Genomic DNA, 27,623 nt, shown 5'->3' on the forward strand with positions numbered 1-27,623 from the left:
ATATATATGCAGTGTTGGATAATAGGCAGGAAGATCATCAGGCATCTATCATTGAGATGGATGGTAAGCTTTGTGATCAAGTTGTTTCTATTTTGATTGACCCTAGATCTAATTATAGTTATATTAGTCCTGACTTGGTGGATAAGTGTGGTTTGAATAAATAAGTGCATACAAAATCTTGGTTAGTACAGTTGGCTACAGGTACAAAGAAGAGAGTTCATCATTAGGTAAGAGCTTGTGCATTTGAACTGAATGGTATGCCTACATCAGTACATTTGAATGTATTACCATTGGGATCATACAATATGTTGTTGGGTATGGATTGGTTGTATCTACATAGGACCAAGGTGGATTGTTATGACAAAGCCATTGAATGCTTGGATGATAATGGAGATAAAAGAATATTGTAGGATAAGAAGAAGGCAACATTAGTTAGGATGGTGACAGTTATGTAGGCAAAGCACAGTCATAAAAAAGGGTGTGTATTATTTGCAGTGCATATCTCTAGTGACAAAGGTAAGGAGGATGAGGATGCCAAGATATTGAGTAGGTACTCGGTTTTATATCAGTTTCAGGATGTGTTTCCAGAAGAGATCTCAGAGTTGCCACCTCACAGAGAAGTGGGCTTTTCTATTGAGTTGGTACTAGGGAAACACCAACATCAAAGGCACCTTACAGGATGAGTACTCCAGAGTTAGTAGAGTTGAATTTGCATTTGAAGGAAATGCTTGATAAGGGATACATTAGGCCCAGTGTATCGCCTTGTGGTGCATAAGTACTGTTTGTGAAGAAGAAGGATGGTACTCTCAGGTTATGCATTGATTACAGGCAGTTGAATAAGGTGGCCATCAAAAACATGTATCTGTTTCCAAGGATTAATGACTTGTTTGATCAGTTGAAGGAAGAACATTATTCTCAAAGATTGATCTGAGATCCAGATATCATCAGGTACGCATTAAAGAAGAGGACATCTACAAGACAACTTTCTAGACTAGGTATGGGAATTATGAGCTTGTTGTAGTTCCATTTGGTTTGACTAATGCTCCAGATACCTTTATGTTCTTGATGAATAGTGTGTTGCATCCTCATCTGGACAAGTTTGTTATTGTATTCATTAATGACATATTGATATATTCTAAAAATGAGGAGGAACATGCCAATCATTTAGCAGCAGTTTTGAGATTGTTGAGAGAGCATTAGTTGTATGCTAAGCTCAGTAAATGCCATTTCTTTTAGATAGAGGTGCATTACTTGGGACATGTTGTTTGCAAGGAAGGCATAGCAATGGATCTAGAGAAGATAAGGGATATCATGGAGTGGGAAGCTCCTAGAAATATGGAAGAGGTAAGATCATTTATGGGGTTAGCAAATTATTATAGGAGGTTCATCACAAACTTCTCCCAGATTGCATATCCTATTACGTCACTACAGAGGAAAGTTAAGAAATTTGAATGGACAGAGGAATGTGCAGCAAGTTTTGAGCAGTTAAAGTAGTTATTGACAAATTCTCCAGTGTTAAAGACTACAGGTATGGAAAAATAGTTTGTGGTGTGTACAAATGCTTGAAAGAGAGGACTTGGTGGAGTCCTTATGGAGGAGGGATAGATAGTGTGCTATGAGTCACAAAAACAGAATGAGCATGAGAAGAACTATTTGAGTCATGATCTTGAGTTAGTAATGATCATTCATGTGTTGAAGATGTGGAGGCACTATCTTCTTGGCGAGAGGTTTGTATTGATGAGTGATCACAATGGATTGAGATACTTGTTTAACCAGCTAAATCCAAATTCCATGCAAGCTTGATGGTTGGCCACGATCAGTGAGTTTGACTTTGATATTAGGTACATCAAGGGTAAAGACAACAGGGTTGCATATGATTTTAGTAGGCAGGTACAGGTAAAGCACATTGTAGTTATGAGTTCTTATGGGATGTTGGGCGTAGGATCCCCCAAGGGAAGTTTTGGGGCTTAGAGCAGAGATTTTGGTCTAATTTTGTAATTCCAATGTAAAGACTCCGCATTTTGTGGGCGCGGAGCACATAGTTGTTAAAGAGCCATAAGGTTGTCTACCCTTATTTTGATAATGTAATGTTGGTTGTAAAATATCTATCCATGGTTCGCGGACCATGGGATTGTATAAATGGAGTGAAGCTCTAAGTAATCAAAGGCATTTAATATCTAATATTGATGGAAAAGCAATGAATATGTATGTAAGATAGCTTTGAAGTGTAAGTATAAGGCTTGGGTAGTAGCGTAGGTAGAGGCTCTGCAGCTGAGTGCACAGAGGCCTAGTAGTCTGCAGTTGAGTGCACAAACCCCTCTGGCTGAGTGCGTGGGGCGAGTCGAGTCTGTAATCATCTGGAATTATTAATAAAGAGAAGTTTCCTATAAATTTTGCGTCTTATCTCCTGTTTACGCATCTTTTATATTGGGTATGAATTTCACTTCTAATGCTTATATGATGCGTGAATGTGTATAATTGTATTGGTTAAGTGAACGCAAGTAATAACATTTGTTTACGTGAAGCTAACTAATATCTGATAATAAGGTAACTAAGATAATTAGCCTAGTTTGGGAAATATCATAGTTCGCGAAAGGACTTCAACCCCTAGTTAGGGCTGCGCAAAAGCCGATTGTAACACTTCGCGAAGGTACTGAAGGGTAGAACAGAGCGTGAAGCAACCTACGCGAAGGCAAGAATAATTGGAAATAACCGACATCATACCATCTCAAGGGTGCAGAAACTTGGTTCCAGCAATCCCCCATACTGCTTTGGGTGAGACTTCAGTCCACACTCCTTGGGATGATGATGAAAGGGCTAGTAGTGTAGGGATTTGTTTGGATAACTAACACTGAACCCGGGTCAGGCCCCCTCAAGCCAACAAATGGTTCCATTGTCGAGACCGGAATCTATATAGAGATGTGTGATGTCGTATCATTGGAATCCAACTAAGAAATAAATCAAACGTTGGTTGGACAGAAGAATTCACGAGTTCGCGGCGCAGGAAAATAGAAACCCGTGACTGTAAAAAGAACAGTGGTTAGATAGCTACCTGTGTACGGAGATCCACGAAATATTTTTCGCGTCCTTCCCTACTGATCTATACGAGTGGATCATGAAGCTAGTAGATAGCCAAGGAAGATGGAAACTTGACGATCCTATTGTGTGGACCCCAGAGCTAGTGCGAAGGTTGGAAGCATCGAAGGATAAGATCACGCATGCCATCGATCATTGACTCAATCACATTATAGTAGGATTTGTTACTAAGTTCATGGTCAACACCTCAGTCAACTACAGCAAGGCATAGCGACACTTTCTCAAAGGACCGCGAGGTAACTACGTAAAATATTTGAATACTTGGATTAAAATGTTGTTGTGCAAAAAGCAGGTTATGCAGCTACCTTGATGTTCGAGTCTATGCGAAGCAGAAGAATTCATAGGAACGAAGGAAATAAGGGTCCAGAGAACAACCCCTTGATTTCAGCTCTGTGAGGGGACGAGGAGGAGCTCGTGAAGGTCTCTTTACGAAGTGTTATTCATATGATAAGAAAAAGAATTTCGCGAATACCAGCTCTGCCCACACTATCATTGGCTTCACTGCCATCACCTTCATCTTCACCCGTACCACCTCCACCACCACCACGATTCAGTATGGCGAACATAATGAAGTTGCCTTTTTTCAAAGGCTTGGGAAATGAGGATCTGGACCAATTCTGGTTCATAGTGAAGGTTGTATGGGAAGCTCAAGGTGTCACAGATGACCATATAAAGAAAGCAACACTGGTTAGCGCCCTGTAGGATTACGCACTGACCTAGTATATTAAGTACTCCAACGATTACCTGAATGTGAGAGTAACAGACATCAAAGCAGCACTGAATAGGGAATTTAGCAGGCCTAAATCTGAAGCACAGTCAATCATTGGATTCAAATAAATCATGATGTTACCAGGTGAGAAGCCTTCGGAACTAGATCAGAGGCTAAAATGTATGATTCACGAAGCAAACATGAATCTGACAGATGGACAACATCACGAGTGGTTTGTAGCTTCGCTTCTACCACACCTAAGGAGTGCATTGTTGTAGTAGAAGATAACAACTCAGGTAGAGGCCTTGGAGATTGCTATGAGATTACATGAGAGCCCGATGTAAGATCCTAATCTGGGAGTCCAGCAGATCCATTCGCAGCTAAAGAATTTGTGCCTTGAGATGCAAAGCTTGAAGCATGACATGACAGTTCGACCAGAAGTGTGCGAAGAAGTGTGGTGCATGAAATGCAAGAGTCAAGGTCATGACAAAGACCACTGCCTGGTCTTTACAAATTACCTTGCAGGAGGAGGATCAATGCCTCTAAGGTTGGAAGCTCAAGCAGGACCTAGCGTAGCACTTGCTTTGTGGTGCGATATCTATCTAGTAACCAGAAAGCATGCCACGAATAACTGCCACTTGTTACAAAAGTATACGCAAGCTCCACAACAGTTTTTCTACAACTTTTGTAGGTCAGTGGGACATGAAGAGCGTACTTGTAGGAGTTATGAATTGATGATGGATAGAACTCTTGCCTACAGGGTTCAGGCTAAAACATAGCCCCTTGACCAGAATGCAGGGATGGCATGGACAGGATTTCAAGGGCATGGAGGAGGTTAAGGCAGAGGAAGACCTGGTAGAGGTCATGGACAGTTTATTTGCTACAATTGTGGAGGGTCAAGACACTATTTCAGTGATTGCACTAATCCAATGCGTCTGTTGTGCAAGTATTACACATTGTTTGATCACGAGACAGAAGATTGTCTTACGCTAATAGCTAGGATACGCAACAAAGGAGCTACCACCTCCCCCAACTCATATCTTGCAGATGATGAGGTCTGAGCTGTGCGAGGAAGATCTGAATGTAAATATTTTGATTTGAAGTGGAATCGCGATGGGACATGACAAAGGGAAACAACCGGAAGACAACACTTGGGTTCGCAAAGCCCCAGTGAAAGAAGCTGAGTTTGATTTGGAGCATGCTTAGGGAACCTTCATGGAAGCTAAGAAGAGCTTCACTGAGGCCTCCACGTCAGGAAGCAAAGATAAGCCTAAGCCGGAGATGGACCCCTCTATGCTCACAACCTTCCTGGAAACCTGTATGAAGTTACTGTGTGACAGTAAGTGTTGAAACTTAGAATTACCTTCCCCTTGACATTTGTTCTCACCTTTTTCTCTTGTTTTCTCATAAGACTATAGATCCAATCAATGATAAATGCTAGGTTTTGTCTTAAGAAAGCATTAAAATGATCACCATATTATATTTTCATGTTCTTGCTATTTTAATAGATTTTTTCAAATTAGCTACAGAAAGCAGCCTATTCTGCAGCTCATTGTGAGTTTTGTAGCTACTCTCATAGTTTGGCAGGTTACATGTGTCAAATGAAGAGTTGGGCCACATGGGAATTTCTAGAATCATATCCATGTGGATTCTATCTCATTCACTCAGTCCAGATTGACAAAAAAGCATGTCTAAAGTCATGGTCAAATATGGATTCAAATATGTTATCTAGAAGCAATAGGACTCTTGATTTGCTCTTTCGTAGCTAATCAAGAGTCTAACAGTTCTGTTGAGGAGTTAGTTCATATTAAGCCACCTGTAGCTGATCAAAAGTTGACGAGTTAATGCAAATTAAGCCACATGTAGTTGATCAGAAGTTAAACAATCTCATTACAATTCGAATTAAACCACTTGTAGCATGTTTTTCTTATAAACAATCATGATAGATTTGAATTAGCCACATATGGCAAGATTTTCTCTTAGACAGTTATGTTATTTTCCTATAAATATCAGTTGAATGAAACCGAGAAGTAGTTGGAAGCTAGAAGGAATTACAGGCTTTTGTTAATACTCTGTATTCAGACTTCATTTTATTCATAATACAAACTCTATTTTGTCAATGGTGGTTTAAAAGTGCATCTTTAACTAGCTAGCATCTAGCCACATCAGTTAAAGAGGGCCCCTGCACTGAAGGAGGTTTTTCACTCGTTGTTTTCAGTTTAATTTCTATTATGTTTTCTACAAGTTAACTTTCTCTAATTTTGTTTCATTTCAGTTTGTAACCAATAGCATAAAGATAAAATCACAATTGTGAAGTCTTGTTCTTCTGAGATATTATATGAAAAATGACTGAATGAAGAATGAAGTAATAAGAATACACAGTTGCTAGTTTCTTACTATTTTGTTACTCAATTTTTTGGCATAGAAATGTCAATTAGTTGTATTAATAGATGTTCTCAAAACCATTTCAAAACGATGAAATTCTAACTTAAATGGTTAAATATCTAATTCATGCAGTAATTGAGCTTACTCAATACATTGTAAGTTTTACATGCTGTTATCTTTTCTTTTCTACTTTCAGGTCATTACTTAGTTGCATCTCTTGACATTCCAAAAAATCATTTCAAGGAGATTGATTCTATCATATACCAAAATTGAATGGTTGAATGGCTAAATGAATGAAATTACTAAATTACCTTCTACATCAGTACCACTTTTGGTTTTAAGAATTAGATCCATGGATTAGGACTAAATGGTAGGATAAGGTAGATGCTATGTTTTTCTTATTAGGTTCTAACTAGTTAAAATGGTTCTTTGTCCATTTTTAGGAGATTAGACTAACTTAGGAACCTTTCCTTTCCTTTAAAACTCATTAGATCCATGTAAACCTCTCATAGATTGTATATTCTTAGACATCAAAGAACAAAAACCCCCAAAACAAACATAAAAATACAAAACAACGAAGTTGGAGAAAAGTTAACTAAGCACAAATAGTGCCATCACACTTCATCAGTCTACAAACCTCAGTTGATAATTCATGTAAGCAATTTAGGATGCTAAATTGACTAAACATTTTGGTGTCATTGCCGGGGATGCGTAATTAGGTAACCTCATATCTTACATTAAAAAAAAAAGTGATATGCGTAGAGAAAGAGACTCTAGGGGTAGATTCATAGCAAGAGGTAAGAGTTCAATTCCTACAACACCACCTACTCCACCAAGACTAAGAAGAGATATACCTCCATCTCAAGCTCATATTCCTAGCCATAGACCTCCTGAAGTTCTAAGGTCATAAATTCAATCAAGAGGATCTCCTACTTCATCTACTGAGGCAGTCCTAGAGGAAGAAAATCTTGGATCTCCAACAGAAGGAGTAGCCTTTTTCACCTCTACAGGAGAACATATTTTAGTTGAAGAATTAAGAATACCTAGTGGAGAAGAAGAAGTAGAACTTTTCTTCCACATACCATTGATAGAGGAACCAAAGGAATAGCAATTAACCTTGCAGGTTGAATCTTATATTAACTCTGAAGAAACTATAATGGCATAAGAAGGAGAGAATGGAGAATTTTCATTGTTTGGAGGAAGAGGAGGTAGAGGAAATAATGGAGAAGGCAAAGGAAATAATGGAAGAGGTAGAGGGAATAGGGAAGTTGATAATTCTTTTGGATTCCCTATAGTTGATGAAGAAATAGATGCCACAATAAAAAATATCTCACCTTCTGTCTTCCCAAATTTTCATGGATTAAAAAGTGAAGACCCTGAAACCTTCTTATTTGAATTTAAAGTCTTGTGCAGAACTTATGATTATTTACAAGACTCTTAAAAACTCAAATTGTTTCCTTCAACATTAAAAGGAGCTGCTTTAAAATGGTTCATGGGATTGGTCACTCAGTCTATTAGAACATGGAATGACATGAAGAAAGTGTTTTTGGACAGGTATTTTCTTATTTGGATTATTTCATGCCTATCAATCACAAGGATGAAGTGTTCAAAATGATGAAAAGAGAGGATGAAAATTTGGAGGATTTAATTGAGAGATTCAACTATAACTTAAAAAGAGTAAAAATGGATAACTTAGATCAAGATACTTCAAAATATCGTTTATTAAAAGCCGTTAGATATGAGTGGATAGATATCCTTAACATGATGAGTAAGGGAGATATCTCTCCACTCCCATTAAGTGACATTGGAGAATTATGTGTTCATCTCTCAAGAGGAAAATCCAAAACTGGGAAAGGTCCAAGAGATCCCTCTCTTGTTAGGGTGAATAAATCTGCAACTGGATCAGTGAGTAGGGCGAAAATTGGAAACATGCTTGATGAATTTAAAACAGATATTCTAGGGAGCCTTAGTGAATAGATAGACACCCTTAAGTTATAAAACAAGCAGAAAGCCGAGACTAATGCTCTAGCTATTTTCTTTCCCAAATGCAGAAAGAAGCGCGCTTTAAGAGAATGCCATTTGGATGCAAAAGTCATAGAGACTTGTGTGATTTGTTCAGAAAACCATGAGACCAAAATTTGTCCTTCAATCCCTGGTCTTAAGGCTATTTTTCAAGAGGAAACAATTTAAAATCCAACAGAATCTCTTTTCTTTGTCTCTGGAAGACCTTGGCAAGGGCAACAAAATCAGGGTTTTAACAACCAAATGTATATGTAGCCCCGTCCAAATTGGAATTCTTGGCAGCAACCTTGGCCTCAATCTCAATCTCAAACTCAAACTTGGGCTCAAGGAATGCAGAATCCTTATGGAAGATTCTCTCCATACTATCAATATCCTCCATCATATCCAAACTATCCTCCCCAACAAATTCCTCCACAAAGTCAACAGCCCCAACTTCAAAACCAAAACCCTCAATTTTCATTGCCATTTCCATAGAGACCAAATCAGTTACCTACCCAACCATTACCTAACCCCAACAATAAAAATGATCATAATACCTATATGGTGAAAGGACAACAATTTCCAACTTACATGATCACTCCATTAGATCTCAATGATGTCAAATTGAGATCTGGTAGGATATTATAAAAGAAAAAGCCTTCTATAGTTATTCAGGAACAAGACAATTCTGAGGAAGATTCTCTACAGCAAATAAACGTTTTGAAGGAACATCTCCTCAAAACCAGAATACTGAAAATGAAAAACAGAAAGAACCAATATACTCAACTCCTATCATAGAGCAACAACCAGTATCCATTTCTACACCTCCTTTTCCAGAAAGGTTACAAGTTGATAGAGGGGTAGAAAAGCACATTATGTTGCCTAATTATGATTTTCCAGATGAATTGAAAAATGTCTGTATCAAAATCCCATTATCACAGGCCATTAAGGAGATCCCAATTCAAGCCAAAACAATAAAGGAGTTGAGCATGAAGAAACCAGGAAGAAAAACAAAAGAAGTAAAAAGAATTTAGCTAGCAAGAAAAATAGCAGACATAATGGTGGGAAAAATTGCCATACAAAAATATGTAGATCCAGGAAGTCCAGTTGTAAAAACACATATCAATGGAGTTGAAATTCCAAATACACTGATTGATTTAGGAGCAGCAATAAACATCATGAGCAAACAAACAATGGAACAGCTCAAACTTCCCAATCTTCTTTATACACCTACATTACTGCAATTAGCAGATAGATCTGTAACCAAACCATATGGTGTGTTAGAAGATATTTCAGTGTCCTTAGACTCTTTGGAGTACCCTGTTGATTTTATGATCCTTGGTGAGCACCAATATTGCAGCAATAATGTTGCAACTCCTGGGCTGCCTACTTTAATCATATCAACCCGGTAGTTCGTAACAAACTTGGAAGTGACGATGTTATATGCACAAGTACTAGTTCTTACTGTAGGCTGTCACTTGGTTAGCTAGCGCAAGATCACTAGGAGCTCAAGAAAACTTCCATGGATTCCAAAAGAAGCTCTATATGTGATGAAAGAAAGGAAAGCTTACTCTACAGAGGCTACTCTACTTGCAGAAAAGAAAAGAACAGTGAAATGTAAGGTAAACCTTGCAAACCCTACTTAACCAACTAATCCTACTTTTGCAAAAAGAAACATGAAAACCATGAAATGAATGTCATTACCTACTCAAGGAAGTAAACAAAATCTACTCAAGCTATTTCTAGAATGAAATGAGGAGAAAACATCTTTTTGGATTTTTATGTATTTTTATGTGAAATTGTCATGCATGTAATTTATTTATTTGTGAATGTGGCAATGATTAGGTGGCAATGGAGGGCGGTTTCGGGGCTGGAGAGGATGTAGGAAAGTGTGGATGGGTCCTAGGAGGTATCAAGTGGCCTTTTGGAGGCTTTTCCCACAATCGGACTTCAAAAGGAAGCCTACAAGAAAATCTACAGGAGGCTACAGTGGGTCTACAGGAGCTCTACATGAGAATGACGAGAGCAGTTTTTAAGGTTTTGAAGGTGTGAGAGTGGGTGGAAAGGGTATATCTAGGATGGGATGATGTGTTAGGGTGCATAGGGTTCACCAAGGATCACTAGGAGAGGGAAAGATGGTTGGGAGAGAGGAAGAAGTCCTATGGAAAACGCAGAAAACTAAGGCAGATTTGAGGTGAACTTTGGGCGACCTTAAGGGCATAGACCAAGGAGATGTGATGGCTGATAGGCTGGCCTGCTGTGAGAAGTTATTTGCTGCAAAAGAACTGACAATCATCCAATGAAATCAAGCAAGCAAGGAAATTAAGTACATCAAAAGAACAGAATTTTGTATCAAGCTAATCTAGATTATGAGCTATGGAAATAAACGCTGAAAAATGCTATAATGAGAGAAAGCATGGAAGAAGACTTATTGCAAAGATAGAAATGAGCATGGTGAAAGAGATCTAAAGCAAAGCATTAACCTTCTAACAAACTGCAACACTAGAAATCCTATGGAGAAGGAAAATCTGTGTTTTTGTGGCAGCAAGAGGGTCTTGGCCTCAGTTCATGGTCCCAAGGGAAGGAAAGGAGGCCAAAGCTCTATTGATGGCCTTTTGTATCTTCTTTCTATCATTGTTCAACCTGCTATAGAAAACTCAAATGGAAACAAACTTCTAAATCACCAAAAACAACCTATTCTTAACCAAGAAAGAAATTTATCTAACTGCAACTAATTCATAAACTGAAACAAAGCATATAAATACAAACAAGAGGAGCTTGGATACTTAGATTGGGACCTAACCCAAGAGCTTCAGCCCACTGAGGTAACTCAGTGCTAGCTCAAGAATAATCTCATCTTCATTATCAAAATAGTAATGGGATTACATAAAACTGTCCACAAAAGTAAGCTCAAAGTTGAGCAGAGCAAAGCTGCAACAAAAATTCAACAAAAATTCGACCAACTCCCTAGTGAGGCCCTAGGCCTCTCTACTTATAAACCTGAAGCTCCCAATAGCTTCCTTAAAATCAGGGAGGCTTGGCTCCCAAAACTCGAGATAAACATATGTTATCCTCCACTTGCTAGGCTGCCTCCTAGTGCATTGATTTGGTTGTTTGTGCTTCCAGCTGCATGAAGGAGAATCCGAAGTGGGGAGCAATGAATGAGGGGGATTCCCTCCTAAAAATCCTCTCCTTGGTCCACATCGAATTATTGCTGCCAATTTTCCCTTGAATATTTGACTTTGTCTTCAAAATTCAACAAAAATCTGCATTAAAAACATATTAGACTTCATGGCATCATAACCAACCCAACTCACTCCATAAGCATAAATATAGTCAAAAAACATGCAATGAGCTAAGAGAATGGTTTATTAAACTATGTTAGGAGGAAAAATGAGCCCATATAATTACCCATTTATGGGGCTCATCATCACCCCCCTACTAAAGGTGTTGCTCATCCTCTAAGTAGCTTAGTCTATCTCCTCATCTTTGATGGCCCTGGTGGCCTCCCTAACATCCCATGCTTCTGATGTGATCTCCTCTTCTCTGTCATGGAATCTTTCCTTTCTGTCTACCTCTTCCCACTACTATTTCTCTTCTTCTTCGGTTCTCCCTTCTAGCATTCCTAACAACAATGGTGGACTCAGTTTGGGGCCAATCCAATTGACCTTCAAACTCTGCATGGACCGCTTGTACATCAGCACTCTCCTTAGTGCCTCTTTCATCCTTGTTGGGGAGTGATACTCCCTGATCTGCAAACTATGTGGTAAGGAGTTCCACCTCCTCATACAGGCATGCACACAGTCATCTCCAAGTAACCTTCCATGTCCTCAAAATGTGCAATGGCCTGTGCTTAATCACTTATATATCTAGGGGCGATTTGAGGATTATTTGCAAGCAATTGGTCTATGCTGATGAGAGCCATGGGATCTGATGGCTCGGCTCTAATCATTAGTGGCTCATTCTGCTCTCTGATTATCAACCTTTTTACTTCAGTTTCCCTTAACTCCTCAAGGTTCATCCATGAAACCATGGCCATTAGTTGTAGGTCCCCTAGCCTAGCATTGGGGTCCCACACATTCATGTTTGTGAGGGCCATATTATGCAGGTAAAATTCTGCCATATTTGCCTTATATTCTGTTTTACTTTGATCACACAGGTCCATAAAATATCTGTAATCTTGAAAAGGCATTATGCCTCTTTGTGCCAAAGTCTTGATCTGAAATTGTAGCCATTGGTCCTTGAGGTATAATCCATAGGATTTTGTTAGTGTTCAACATTGCAGTGCCTCCATCGATAAGCTAGCCATGCATGCCAGTTGGGTCTCTTTCTCCTTTAGCTGCCTCCTTAGCAATTCACTTTCAGTTTCAAGTTGGTTTCTTGAAATTGCTTCTCTATGTCTAAAAACACTTAACTCTCTACCCATTTCTCTAAGTTTGGTCTCCATGTGGCCAATACCTTCAACTCCCTTGGATTTTGCTATTTGCATCCACCTATGGCTCCTTATTCTTTCTTTCTCCAACTCAAAGAATAGTGGAATTGCAAATTTTTGTGGGATGATTCTTCCCCCCTCAAGAAGATTGTAGTAAGAGCCAAGACTAGGCTGGGGGTCAGGTTCTTGTGCCTCTATTGCTTCCTCCTTCCCCTATGGCTGTCCTTCTACCCTTTTTTCAAGTTTTTCGGTCTCCTGTAGTCTTGACAGGGTCTCCTATAGAATAGTTTGTGCCTCCTGTAGAACTGTTTTTGAGTCCTATAGTTCTACTTTTTCTTTCCATGTGGGAGATCTAGGAGTCCCCCTTTCATAAGTGATAGGTGCCTTAGAACGGGATTCCTTTCCTTGGGAAGAGGGTGAATCTTCAATAACAATAGGCACCTTAGAAGAAGGTTGGGGTTTCCCTGATTTGATCCTTGTGCTCTTCCTAGCCCTAAAATACATTGAGGTCTACCTCTTCCTCTTTTGTTTTGGTTTAATTGGGGTGTTGAGGGTAGTGAGAGCAGCTGCTACCTCTCTCTCTAGGGTCTCAGGAGACACCTCTATCTTCTCTACCCCTTTTTCTCCTCCTTCTGTCTTTTTCTCTATCTCTGTTTATTTTTTTTCTTCCTACTCTATTTTGGTTTCTTCCTTCTCTATTTTGGTTTCTTCCTTCTTCCCTTCAGGTGAGATTTGAGGTGTTGCTTCCTTTATTTTTATTTTTTTCTAAAATTTGGTTTTCTGTGTTTTTCTCTGGTAGGAAGGGAAAGAAATGATGATGATGATGTGATGCAAGTGTGGAATGGATGGCAAGGAGGGTTGATAGCTGTAGGAGGGTTTACATGCTCTTCATGAAGCTTCCCATCCCCTCAAACCGCTTTTTGGAACCATTTCTGGTTCTCTGTGATTCCTACAGGAGCCTCCTATAAAACACATAGTTTTGGGGAAAAAACACAATGGGGTGAAAGAAAGGTCAAAACTGATGGAGAAGAGTTTGGAGGAGATGAAATAAGCTCTGTGGCATCTTATCTTGCTCCCTATGGTCCTCCTGTAACCTGCAATGCACATTAAAATTCAATTTTCTTTTTCTTTTTTTCTCTTTTTTTTTTGTGAAAGACAACTAGGGTGCCTCAAGGAGGTTTTCACCCTGATTGCCTGCCCTGGGTGCCTCCAAGGGAGGTTTTCACCCAAGGATCTTATTCTCTTTTTCTTCTCTTTTTTTCCTCTTTTTTTTTGTTTTTGGCATCACTGGGCCACCTCAGAAGAGGTTTTCAACCCAATGATGGGACTCAAGTGCCTCATGGATGTTTTCACTTGAGTCCTTATTATTTTTTTTCTTTGTTTCTTCAATGTGCGGAGGCTTAGACATGCTCCATTACCATCACACTCTTATTCAGATCTTCAATGAACTCTCGCTTGGAGAGGGGCTTCTTGTAAATTTTCAACCTATGTCCATTGACAAGCATGGGGATGGATTCCTCATCAATGGTTTTGATTAGAAATGAACCATTGTCATTGCATTTTTCCACAGTGTAGAGTCCCATCCATTCTCATCCTCAACTTTCCTTTGAATTTTTTATACCTTGAATTGTAGAGCAATGCCCAATCTCCCTCTTGGAATTGATTCTCCTTGATATTTTTGTCATGCCATATCTTCCTTTGAAGCTAAACTACCTCTATGTGGAGAAAGGCCTGCAATCTTTGTTCATCCAATCCATTGAGCTGGAGTAGTCTTTCCTTCTGTGCATGGCTGAGGTCTAGGTCCAGCTGAGCTGCCATCCTTAGTGTATTGAGTTCAAATTCTATTGACAGCAAAGCCTTCTTCCCATAGACCAGTTAATAGGGTGTGAACCCTATGGTGGTCTTCCATGTTGTGTTGTAGGCCCTGGTGGCCTCAACTAATCTGTCCACCCAATATTTTCTGTTGTTGCTTACTGCCTTGGTCAGAATTCCTTCCAAAGCTCTGTTAGTGACTTCCACCCACCCATTGGCTTGTGGATGGTAACGGGTGGAAGTCCTGTGCTTGATTTTATGATGTGTGAGTAGGTCTTCAATCAAATTGGAAGTGAACTGACTGCCTTGATCTGTGACCATTTCTCTTGGATACCCGAACTTATAGAATATGTTTTCTCTCAAAAACTCAACTACTTTTTCCTCTGTTGCTGCTTTGATTACTTTTGTTTCTGCCCACTTTGTCAGGTAATCGGCGCACACAATGATGTATTGCTTCTGTTTTGGAGGGTTGATATGACCCACAAAGTCCATGCCCCACTTCTCAAATGGCTCAAAGGTCACTTGAGGTTGCATGGGCATCTCATCCTTTGGAGTAGGTTTCCCCATCCTTTGACATTGATCACATTAATTGGTGTATCTCCTCACATATTGATGAAGAGTGGGCCAATAGTAGCCTACTTGCAAGTTTTTGAAGGCAGTCCTCTTTGCTGTAAAATGACCTCCACAAGGCCCGTCATGACAAGTCAGGAGGATGTCAAAAACCTCCTCCTCCCTGACACATCTTCTCAAGATCTGATCTAGACCAAGTTTGAAGAGATTTCCCCCAATCCATGTGAAAGGGGCGCTTTTCCTCACTATCTTGCTCTTCTCCTTTGAGGATAGGTGTGGTGGAAACTATGTTGAAACCAAGTAGTTTGCTATATCAACAAACCATGGAGAGAGTACTGAGATAGAAAACAGGTGTTCATCTGGCATTTGATCATCCACCATTCCTTCTTCACCTGCAAGCAAATTTACTCTAGACAAAAGGTCAGCAACAACATTTTATTTACCAGGCTTATTAACAATGGTCAAATCAAACTGCTACAGTAAAAGCAACCATCTAATAATGTGAGCATTTACATCTGGTTTGTTCATTAAATATCTAATTGCAACATGATCAGTGTGCACGAAGGTTTTATAGCCTGTGATATAATGTCTGAACTTGTTTAAAGAATGCACAATAGCTAGGAGCTCCTTCTCGGTCACTGTGTAGTTTAACTCTACCTTTGACAAAAATTTTCTTATAAAGTATATGGCATAAGGTAAATTTTCATCAATTTGTCCCAAGGCTGCTCATATTTCTTTTTTCGAGGCATCTGTGTGAATGTGGAAAGGTAGGGCCCAGTTTGGGCCTCTCAAAATTGGGGCAATCACAAGTTTACTTTTCACGGTATCTAGGGCTTCTTGACAGTTTTCGGACCATATGAACTCAACATCTTTACCTAAAATACCAAACAATGGAGAGGCTAGCTTAATGAAATCTTTAATGGATCTTCTATAATATCCAGCTAAGCCTAGGAAACTTCTGACATCTCTCACCTTTTGAGGAGGTGGGACCCTTTAGATGATGGAAAATTTATTGGGGTCCACCTGCAATCCTTGTTGAGATATTGCATGACCTAGCACAGTCCCTTTAGTCATCAAAAATTCACATTTTTCTAGACTGAGGGACAAGTTCATTTCAATACACTTGTCCAAAACTTTTCCTAAGTTAGATAAAGCTTCCTGAAAGTCAAAACCATAAGGAGTGAAATCATCCATATATATTTCCACTGCATCATGAACCAGTTCAGAAAATATACTCAATACCGCTCTCTAGAAAGTGGATGGAGCGTTACACAAAGCAAAAGGAAGGACCTAGTATGTAAAGGTACCCCAAGTACAAGTGAAAGCGGTCTTATCTTGGTATTCCGGGCTGATTTGAATTTTATTGTACCCACTAAACCCATATAGGAAGGAGAAAAATCTTTTCCCTGCCAGACCATCTAACACTTGATCTATGAAAGGAAAAGGAAATGGTCCTTTTTTAGTGGTTTTGTTCAATTCCCGATAATCGACATAGATTCTCCACTTACCATTTTTCTTTGGCACTAGCACCAAAGGAGGGACCCATTCACTCTGAGAGATGGGGTAGATGAGTCATGCATCAAGTAATTTTGTAATTCTTCCTTAACAATGTCTTTAAGGGTTGGATTCATCCTCCTTTGAGGCTGCCTGACTAGTTTGTAATCTTCCTTAATGTATATATGATGAGTACATATTGAAGGGTGCACTCCCTTCATCTCCTTATAACTCCAGGCGAAGGCATCTAAATGTTTTCTCAATAAGTTGTACAGCTCCTTCTCCTGGGAAGTGGATAGGGATGGATTGATTTTCAAGGTTCTGTCTGGGCCGAACTCTATATTCTTAACATGGAGAGAGGTCGGGTCGACCACACAAAGATCAGTTAAGGGATTGTTTTGGGTTTCTTTCACTATGTCCTCTAATGGCAAGGTACTGGGGGGTGGATTCTGAATTAAATTTTCAATGATATCATCCTCATCTTGCGGTTCCCCCCCATGGCAGTTTCTAATGCACAAAGTGGTGTAGAATAGACTTCATCCTCATCCTCCTCCTCCAACTAGAGAGGTATATCATGTTCTAGCAAGGGTTGGGCAAGAGGGTATAGGACTAACTGTTTGGACATATTCCCATTCTTGATGGTCATGTTCCCAGCTCGACGGCTGATGTAGGCATCGGCAGTAGCCAACCAGGGTCTTCCCAGGATGAGAGGATACCCAGTGAGCTTTTCCTTCTGCTGGAGAACCAAGAAATCAGTAGGGTACTCCCAAGAATCAATGGAGACCATCACATCTTCCACAATCCCTTCAGGGGTCTCGGTGGAGCGGTATGTTGGTTGCAGTACTGTCATGGTCTTCCTCAAGGAGTCCTAGAGGTTAAGTTTGAGCATGGTGTCCTTTGTCATCACATTAATGGTAGCTCCCAAATCAATCAAGGTGTGTGGGATCATGGTGCCATTGATGTGGACATCAACTACTGGGCTTCCAGGGTCCAGATATTTCGTACATATTACCTACCCCAACATCAGGTCAGACAGTTGTCCTATGACATTGATGGCTGGGGCATCCCTCTTGCGCCTGCTTGGATGCCTAAAGCACTTATCTTTGATCAACTATTGTATATAGACACATCTTTTATGGCTTGGAGAAGTGGTATCTTCATACATAACTGTTTCAATTCTCCCAGAAGTTCAGTTTCTTCTGGGGTATCCTGTATTGTCTTGGATAGTCTCTCAGGAAAGGGTGGAATTGCTCTAGGTTCACTTTCCTCTTTATATTCCTTAACCTCCCTAGGTGGAGGCTGGCTATCTGGGAGAACCTTCCCAGATCGCAGGTTAATCTCCTGAATCTCCACAACAAATGTTGGGCATGATGGTTCCCCATTATATACTTGCTGAGCTTGTCTGTTGTTTGGGTACGGGTTTGGCTGGGCAGGCATTTGGGGTTGCCTTGGTTTAGTAGGAGGCAATGGTTGTGGTTGAGCAAGTGGTGGAGGCAAAAGAGCAGGAGGAGAGTTGTACTAGGGCCTCCACCCCTGATGAGATGCATTCCACTGAGGTTGTGGTTGAGCATAGGATTGAAATGAATGAGTTGTTGGTTGGGCATGATATTGAGATGGAAAGGACCAAGGAGGAGGCGTGGACCAGGAACGATGAGCAGGAGGGCCCCAAGAAGGTATGGAAGTGACTTGGCATGCCTAAGACGTCCCTTGCATCCCCTGTTGGTATGGTCTAGGTCCATGCGGTCTCCTTTGGTTCATGAAATAGAGTGGTTCAATGGCTCCTTTGGCCCCCTAGTATACAGTGTTTAGTTCAAGCAAGGAAGGGCACTTATCTCTAGAATCATCTTCTTCACAGACTGAACAAACCTCTATAGAGTTCAATGAACATTCGTTCCTAGGATGCCTCCTAGTGCACCTAGGACAAAAAATGGCCAAAGCCCTCTTTGCTTCCTCATGTTTCCTTTTGATATGCAAGGTATCCATTTGCATGGCAAGAGTCTGCAACATCTCACTCTTGAAGTCTTCCAACATGTTTCCAAGTTCAACTTTGATGGATGAATTGGATGAGGAGGTACCGTCTATGGGATGACTCCCCCTACCTCTCTTTCTGTCTACTCTAGAATGGTTTCTAAAAATAGTCTTTATGTCCTCATAAGGTAGTTGGTAGATGTATCCCCTAGCCAGTAGATGGAGGGTGTCTAGAAGGTCTTCCATAATTCCCCTAAGTAGGACCAGCTTCAGAGATTCAGGGTCAAGTGTGCGCCTAGCCCTTTTGTAACTAAGCTGGAACCTCTCTTCATAATCCATCACTTCCCATGGTCATTCAGAAAATTTATTCTTTGATATCTTTTGACCTATAGTAGTCACGATATTTGTTGTTAAAAGCCTGCTGCATCTAAGCCCAAGTTGTAATGTTATTGCCAGGTGACCCCATGAACCAGTGCAATGCTACATCCTTGAGAGTAGAAGGGAATAGTTTCAACTTTTTCTCATCTTATGCATAGTATTAGGTTCGACAGATGACTGAAAACTCAAACAAGAAGGTGTCAGATCTTCTGTAGTCAAACCATGGAAGTGAGGTAGGGCTGAAGGACTTATATTCTTCATTTTGGTGTCCCCATTGGTCTCTCGAATGGGAAAGTTACCCTCTATTCTTTCTCCATTTCCCCTAGCATTTATGTTTTCAGCCATTGGCTCAGGAGGGATGTTTTCTTTTTCTTCTTCTTATTCCCCTATAGGTTCTTCAAATATCTCTGGTTGTTCACCTAAAGGTTCTTCTTGATCACTACCACCGAAGAAGAGAGAAGGTTGGTTGTGTGATGTAGTGGGGGTGTTGGGAAAGAATTTTCCTGGATTATCTCTATTCCTACAAGGCATGAAAGGAAATATTTTTGGTTGGTTTTTGTTTTTTTCACTGATTGTACCTGCAAAACTGAAATTGATTGAACAAACAAATTGCAACTAACTGAAATGAACTTGCTGAAATGAAATTGCAGAACTGAAAAGGAAAGCAAATGAAATGCAGAACTAAAAACAAGGAAATGACTAATCTACTTTTTCTGAAATGGAAAGTGCAGAATTGAAGAGGAAAGCAAGGAAATGCAGAAATTAAAAGAAACAACTATTCTACTTTTGCTGAAATGGAAATTGTAGAATTGAAAAGGAAAGCAAGGAAATGCAGAAACTGAAAGAAACAACTACTATACTTTTGCTAAAATAAACTACTTAGCAGAATGTTGCGATAGAAAATATAAGAAAGTAGTAATCACAAAATACTCTGATGCTTCCCCGGCAACGGTGCCAAAAAGTGGTGAGCATCAGTATTGCAGCAATAATGTTGCAACTCCTGGGCTACCTACTTTACTCTTATCAACCTGGTAGTTCGTAACAAACTTGGAAGCGACGGTGTTGTATGCACAAGTACTAGTTCTTACTACAGGCTGTCACTTGGTCAGCTGACACAAGATCACTAGGAGCTCAAGCCAACTTCTATGGATTCTAGAAGAATCTCTATATGTGATGAAAGAAAGGAAAGCTTACTCTACAGAGGCTACTCTACTTGCAGAAAGGAAAAGAACACTGAAATGTAAGGTAAACCTAGCAAACCCTACTTAACCAACTAATCCTATTTATTGAAAAAGAAACATGAAAACCATGAAATGAATGCCATTACCTACTCAAGGAAGTAAACAGCATCTACTCAAGTTATTTCTAGAAGGAAATGAGGAGGAAACATCTTTTTGGATTTTTATGTATTTTTATGTGAAATTGTCATGCATGTAATTTATTTGTTTGTGAATGTGACAGTGATTAGGTGGCGATGGAGGGTGGTTTCAAGATCGAAGAGAATGTAAGAAGGTGTGGATGGGTCCTAGGAGATCTCAGGTGGCCTTCTGGAGGCTTTTCCCGCAATCGAACTTCAAAAGGAAGCCTACCGGAAAATCTACAGGAGGCTGTAGGGGATCTCCAGGAGGTCTACAGGAGGATGTTGAGAGTAGTTTTGAAGATTTTGAAGGTGTGAGAGTGGGTGAAAATGGTAGATCTAGGCTGGGATGATGTGTTAGGGTGCCTAGGGTTCACCAAGGATCACTAGGAGAGGGAAAGATGGTTGGGAGAGAGGAAGAAGTCCTATGGAAAACGTAGAAAACTAAGGTAGATTTGAGGTGAACTTTGGGCGACCTGAAGGGCATAAATCAGGGAGAGAATGTGATGGTTGATAGGCTGATCTATTGTGAGAAGAGATTTGCTGCAAAGTAACTGACAATCATCCAATGAAATCAAGCAAGCAAGGAAATTAAGTACATAAAAAAATAGAATTTTGCATCAAGCTAATCTAGATTATGAGATATAGAAAGAAATGCTGAAAAATGCTATAATGAGAGAAATCATGGAAGAAGACTTATTACAAAGACAAAAATGATCATGGTGAAAGAGATCTAAAGTAAATCATTAACCTTCTAACAAACTGCAACACTATAAATCCTATGGAGAAGGAAAATCTGTGTTTTTTTGGAAGCAAGAGGGTCTTGGCCTCAGTACATGGTCCCAAGGGAAGGAAAGGAGGCCAAGGCTCTATTGATGGCCTTTTGTATCTTCTTTCTATCACTGTTCAACCTGCTATAGAAAACCCAAATGGAAACAACCTTCTAAATCACCAAAAGCAACCTATTCTTAACCAGGAAAGAAATTTATCTAGTAGCAACTAATTCATAAACTGAAACAAAGCATATAAATACAAACAAGAGAAGATTGGCTGCTTGGATTGGACCCTAACCCAAGAGCTTTATTCCTCTGAGGTAACTTAGTGCTAGCTCAAGAAGAATCTCATCTTCATTATCAAAATAGTAATGGGATTACATAAAATTGTCCACAAAAGTAAGCTCAAAGTTTAGCAGAGCAAAGCTGCAACAAAAATTTGACCAACTCCCTAGTGAGGCCCTAGGCCTCTCTACTTATACAACTGAAGCTCCCAACAACTTCCTTAAAATTAGGGAGGCTTGGCTCCCAAAACTCGAGATAAACATAAGTTATCCTCCACTTGCTCGGCTGCCTCCTAGTGCATTGATTTGGTTGTTTGTGCTCCAAGATGCATGAAGGAGAATTTGAAGTGGGGAGTAATAAATGAGGAGGATTCCCTCCTATAAATCCTCTCCTTTGTCCACTTCGAATTATTGTTGCCAATTGTCCCTTGAATCTTTGACTTTATCTTCAAAATTCAACAAAAATCTGCATTAAACACATATTAGACTTCATGGCATCATAACCAACCCAACTCACTCCATAAGCATAAATAATAATCAAAAAACATGCAATAAGCTAAGAGAATGGTTGATTAAACTATGTTATGAGGCAAAATGAGCCCATATAATTACCCATTTATGGGGCTCATCAATCCTAAACCCAAAGAGTAATCTAGGAGGACATCCACTTATATTAGGAAGACCTTGGCTGGCTACAACTGATGCTTTCATTAGCTGTAGATCTGGTGATATGTATATCTTTGATGGTAATTAAACTAAGAAATTCACTCTCTATCCTTCAGCAAGAACAATCACAGAGATATATGACAAAGAATGGATTGATGGTGAAAATGATATTCAACCTCTCTTTACTATTTCAACCATTAGTGAAGATAGTGAAATCTTAAATACAATGGAAAATTTTGAATCATCTCCAGAATATGAACATGATCAGTTTCAAGAAAATTCCAATATTGAATATTTGTCATCTAGGTAGATGTCTCTTTATTCTATGGAAGAATTTGGTAGCTCTACAGTTGAAATCTTTCCAAGGAAAACATTGAACATAAACAATAACTTGGAAAATTACAACAGGAGAAGCTAATCAAAACTTTACAACAACATTATTCTGCATATGCATGGGAATACACTGACATGAAAGGAATTAGTCCTAAGACTTGTATACATAACATCTACGTTGAGGAAAATTCTAAACCTACCAGACAACCTCAAAGAAGGATGAATCCAAATCTTAGGAAATTGTGAAAGAAGAGTTGCAAAAATTATTGAATGTAAACTTTAGTTACCCAATTTCAGACAGCCAATGGGTTTCTCCTCTAGTGATTATGCCTAAAAAGAATGGTAAATGGAGGGTATGTAGAGATTATCGAGAATTGAATAAAGCTACCCTGAAATATCATTTTCCTTTGCTCTTTATAGATCAAGTGTTAGATACACTAGCAGGTAAAAAGTACTTCTCATTTTTGGATGGTTTCAGTGGTTATAATCAAATTTAGGTAGCACCTGAAGATCAAGATAAAACCACATTCACCTGCCCATGGGGAACTTATGCCTACAAAGTACTCACTTATGGATTGTGCAATGCACCTGCAACATTCCAAAGAGCAGTACTAGGAATTTTTTTTGATCTAATACATGATTGTGTAGAGGTATATATGGATGACTTTACAGTTTATGGGAATACATTTGAAGAAGCTTTAGAAAATTTGGAAAAAAGTTATTAAAAGATGTAAGGAAGCAAACCTTTCACTAAGCCATGAAAAATGTTTTATGATGTTTGCAGAAGGAATTTTTTTAGGACATCACATTTCAGGAGATGGAATTAAGGTCGATAAATCTAAAGTTGAAGTCATCCCTAAATTATTAGTTCCAAGTTGTCAAAAGGATGTTAGAAGTTTCCTAGGATTCACAGGATAGTATAGAAGGTTTATAGAAAATTTCACTAAACTAGCATCAGCACTCTTCAAATTGCTCACCAAAGATTTTGAGTTCAATTGGAATCCTGATTTCCAATTGGCATTTGAGACTTTGAAAGCAAAAATTTCTGAGGCACCCATCTTAAGAGGTCCAAATTGGAAACTACCTTTTCATATTTCAACAGATGCTTCAGATACAGCTCTAGGAGCTGTATTAGGACAAAAATATTTGATCTCGTATGCCATCTATTACACAAGAAAGAATTTGACTCCCACTGAGTTAAATTACACTGTAACTGAAAAGGAATTCTTAGTCATTTTTCATGATATCAACAAGTTCAGTCTGTGAAGAAGATGATTCTAGAGATAACAGGCTATGAAACGTTTGTTCATACAGATCACTCTGCAATTAGGTACTTAATGAATAAATCAATTATTAATGGCAGAGTTACAATATGGTTATTACTCCTGCAAGAATTTAACATCATTGTTTTAGATAGACCTAGAAAACAAAACACAGTTGCTGATTTCTTGTCTAGAATTCAAAATATCAAAGATGACACTCCAGTTGAAGATAAATTTCCTAATGAATATCTTTTTGAAGTAACTACTCAAACCACTTGGTTTGCAGATATTGCTAATTATTTAGTCACAGGAAAATTACCTTCACATTTGTTTCCTATGGAGAAAAGAACAATCATTAAAACAAGTGCAAGTTACTCATGGATTAGTAATGAATTGTATAAAACAAGTCCATATCTCATGATCAGAAGATGTGTTCGAGAAGATGAAATTCCTGAAATTCTTAGGGCATGTCATGATGAACCTTGTGGTGGACACTTTGTTGACAAGAGGACAACCTATAAAATCCTTCATTTAGTATATTATTGGCCCTCCATCTTCAGAGATGCCAAAGAATATGTCAAAAGGTGTGATAACTACTAAAGGGTAGGGAAACTTGCTCCTTTAGATGAAATGCCACTACAAACTCAGGAACTCATTAAACCTTTTGAAAAATGGGCCTTGGATTTTGTTGGACAAATTAATCCTCCATCTAAACAAAAGAAGTTTATTTTGGTATGCATCGATTATGTCACCAAATGGGTAGAGGCTAAAGCATTGCCTTTTGCTAATGAAAAATCTGTAGTTAATTTTCTTTTTGAGGACATCTTCACTTGTTTTGGTGTTCCAAGAGAAATAGTGACAGATCAAGGATCTCAATTTACATCTAAAATGGTGGAGAGACTTGTGGAAGAATACAAGATAAAACATAGAAAGTCTACTCCTTACCATCCACAAGCAAATGATCAAGTTGAATCTACTAATAACGTAATTGAAGGAATTCTCACTAAGACTGTACATCTACACAAAAGGGATTCGGCAGAAAGGCTTCCTGAAGCCTTATGGGCCTACAGAACTACATGGAGGAACACAACAGGACATACTCCGTATGAGCTTGTTTATGGGAAGAAAGTCTTGTTCCCTATAGAGTTTCAAATCAGAACTGTCAAGATGGTAGTCCAATTGGGACTAGATTTATCAGAAGCACAGAAACATAGATTGGTGCAACTCAATGAGCTTGATGAAATCAGGAAAGATGCAGTTCAAATAACCAGTTTATTCCAATAGCAAAGGGCTAAATGGCATGATAAGTATATCAAGGAGAAAAAGTTTCAAGTAGGGGATTGGGCACTTTTGTTTGATTCAAAATTCAAAGATTTTCAAGGGAAGTTTTAGACTCATTGGCTTGGGCCATATGAGATTGAAGAAGTCTTTAATAATGGAGAAGTGAGAATAAAGACAATAGATGAGAGAAAGGTACCTATCCTTGTGAATGGTCATCGATTAAAGGTATATCATAAGCCAACTTCAAGGGAGGATTTTATGAGAATTTTCCAAGATAATGCTAAGATGAAGTTGGTGAAGAAGAATTCTTCTTCCCCATTAATTTAGTTTTTCCTATATATATATATCTATATATATATATATATATATATATATATATATATATATATATATATATATATATATAATAATAATAATAAATAATAAAAAAACATAAGAAAAAATATAAATAAAATGTATAAGTCTGAAAACCAATTATTCATTGGCTTACTTATACAAGAAATACAAGGTGAAAATCAGAGGTTTCTAACATCCTATATTTCCTATTATCTTTCTGTGATAAGTAGTGACATAAAGATACATTCATTTGCAATTCCTAATCTGCAAATTCATTTCATTTCATCTCACTTCACTTTCATTCCCTCTCACTGTTATATTCCATTTTCCTTTCATTATATTCCATTTTCATTTCATTTCACATTCATGTTCCATAGCCATATTTCATCTTTATCATGTTCTGCAGCTAATTCCATTCCGTAGCTAATTTGATTTTGCAGCCATATCTCATTTCGCAGCTCTATTCCAAACAAATGTTGATTGCAGGGAATTGAGGAATTTTTTTTGAAGACTAATATGCTAAGAAGGGTATCTGCGGATCAACATCAAAGAAAAACAACAAACAAAAAGGTTAAGTTCCAAGAGGTAAAAATGCAAAAAAAATATTTTAAATAGCAAGGTTAGAACATAGAGTATGTATAATATGGGTATTCATATGTTTCCATGACAAATCATCATTTGATTTTATTGCAATCTCTATCGTACTACATATCTGCCACATCCTCCATATTCCGTCACATGACAGTCCATAATTAACTCCCTCATTTTTTTTAATAGTCATGACTACGATGTGACATACTTGTCCACGTTTCTCCAAAACCCTTACCATCTACTTATTTCATGCAAACCCGCAATTCTTTTCACCGTATTCGCAGTCAGTCCATTTCATAAACCAGGAAGGGTAATTCTGAAGATTGAGGAACTCTACATAGTAGAAGGATTGGGGCTCATTGTCAGATCAAAACCGATAGGAGCCAAGTATATGGAAGGATACCCACAACTCAAAGAAATGTTGCAGAAGGCTGGATGGCTCAAATTCATCGAGAAATTTGATGGTTTTCATAAAGAGATCACAAAATCCTTTGCTAGATATTTTGATGGCACAGAGGTAGAAATTGGAGATATTAAGTTTGCAGTAACTGAGTCGTTCATAACTGAGGCTATAGAACTTCCAAGGCATGGTGAAAGATGGTTCAAAAACAAGGAATTCCACAGTGAATCATGGAAAGTAATACTCAGGAACCCAGGTATGGATGTCTCTGTTTTTAGAAAAGGAATTCCCATTTCAGCTCTTAAAAGTAAGTGGAGGAACATGCTTTTGATATTATAGAAATTTATCACCTGTGAGGGGAGATTCGGTTGCATGTATGTCTACCATATCCATTTACTGATGAATTTCCTAGAAAACGAAAAAAATCAATCTTCATTTCTTCCTGCTAAATAGTTTAAGGATGGCCTCAAATGTGAAAAAGAAAATAGATTTCATAGATACAACCATGTACCATCATGGGTTGATAAAGATACTAATTGAGTTTCATTTAAAAGGCATAGGAGATACCTGGGAGGATTTCCTCATTAGAAACCATTTCCAAGAAGCACCAGAGTCACCCAAAGAAGATAATGTTAGAAGAAGAAGAAGAAAGAAGATTGGTATAACTATTAAAGACAGACCTAAGTCTTCATTACAGAAAGATGATGAAAAATTAATATCTGAAGAATTGACAGAAATCAGGAAGCAAATCAGGGCAAGAGGAAAAATAAGAAAGGAGAAAAAGGTCACAGAGGAGGAGAATGTAAGTCATCCACAACCTAGAAGAAGCTCTAGACTCCGAGGTTTGGTAAAGAAAACATCGTCAAAAGGGACAGAGTTCATAAACTTAGAAGAGGAAACCCCAGAAACTTCTCCTGTTAACATCTCTTCTGCACACAGTCCTCAAAATTCTCCTGACCATCATTTTGAAGGTAGCACAAGCAGAATATCTCCAGGCATAGACCCAGTGCAATAACAAATATATTATTATATAGAACCAATGGAGAAAAAAAGTGCCTCGATGAGTGCAAAACCTTTTGTCAATCCAAAAGAACCTCAAATTGACTCTCCCAAACAGGAAATTTATGAATTAGAGATAATGAATAGACATATCAAACAGGAGAATGAAACCTTGAAGGAACAAAATAAATTGGACAAAGCAATTCATGATAATACCATTTTGCATCTAGGACTGTGGTATAAGAAAAATAGGAAGTTGAAAAGAAAGAATAAAAGTATGAACAGAACAGTCATCAACCTCAAGTACAGGTTTCTTATGAGGAAACCTAGAACGACAGTCACTTCAAAGAAGAGCAAAAGAAGAAAATTGGATGTACTAGCAGAAGTGTCTGAGCAAATGCATTAGAGAAGAATAACTCACATTTTTGACAAATTGCATGAGAACATGCAATGATTTTGCAATGGGGGTATGTTGAACATCAAAATTACCTTCCCC

This window comes from Pinus tabuliformis, chromosome 2_2 (assembly GCF_031772625.1).
Source record: "Pinus tabuliformis cultivar Carrire ecotype Pingquan chromosome 2_2, CPIR1, whole genome shotgun sequence".
Taxonomy (NCBI): Eukaryota; Viridiplantae; Streptophyta; class Pinopsida; order Pinales; family Pinaceae; genus Pinus; species Pinus tabuliformis.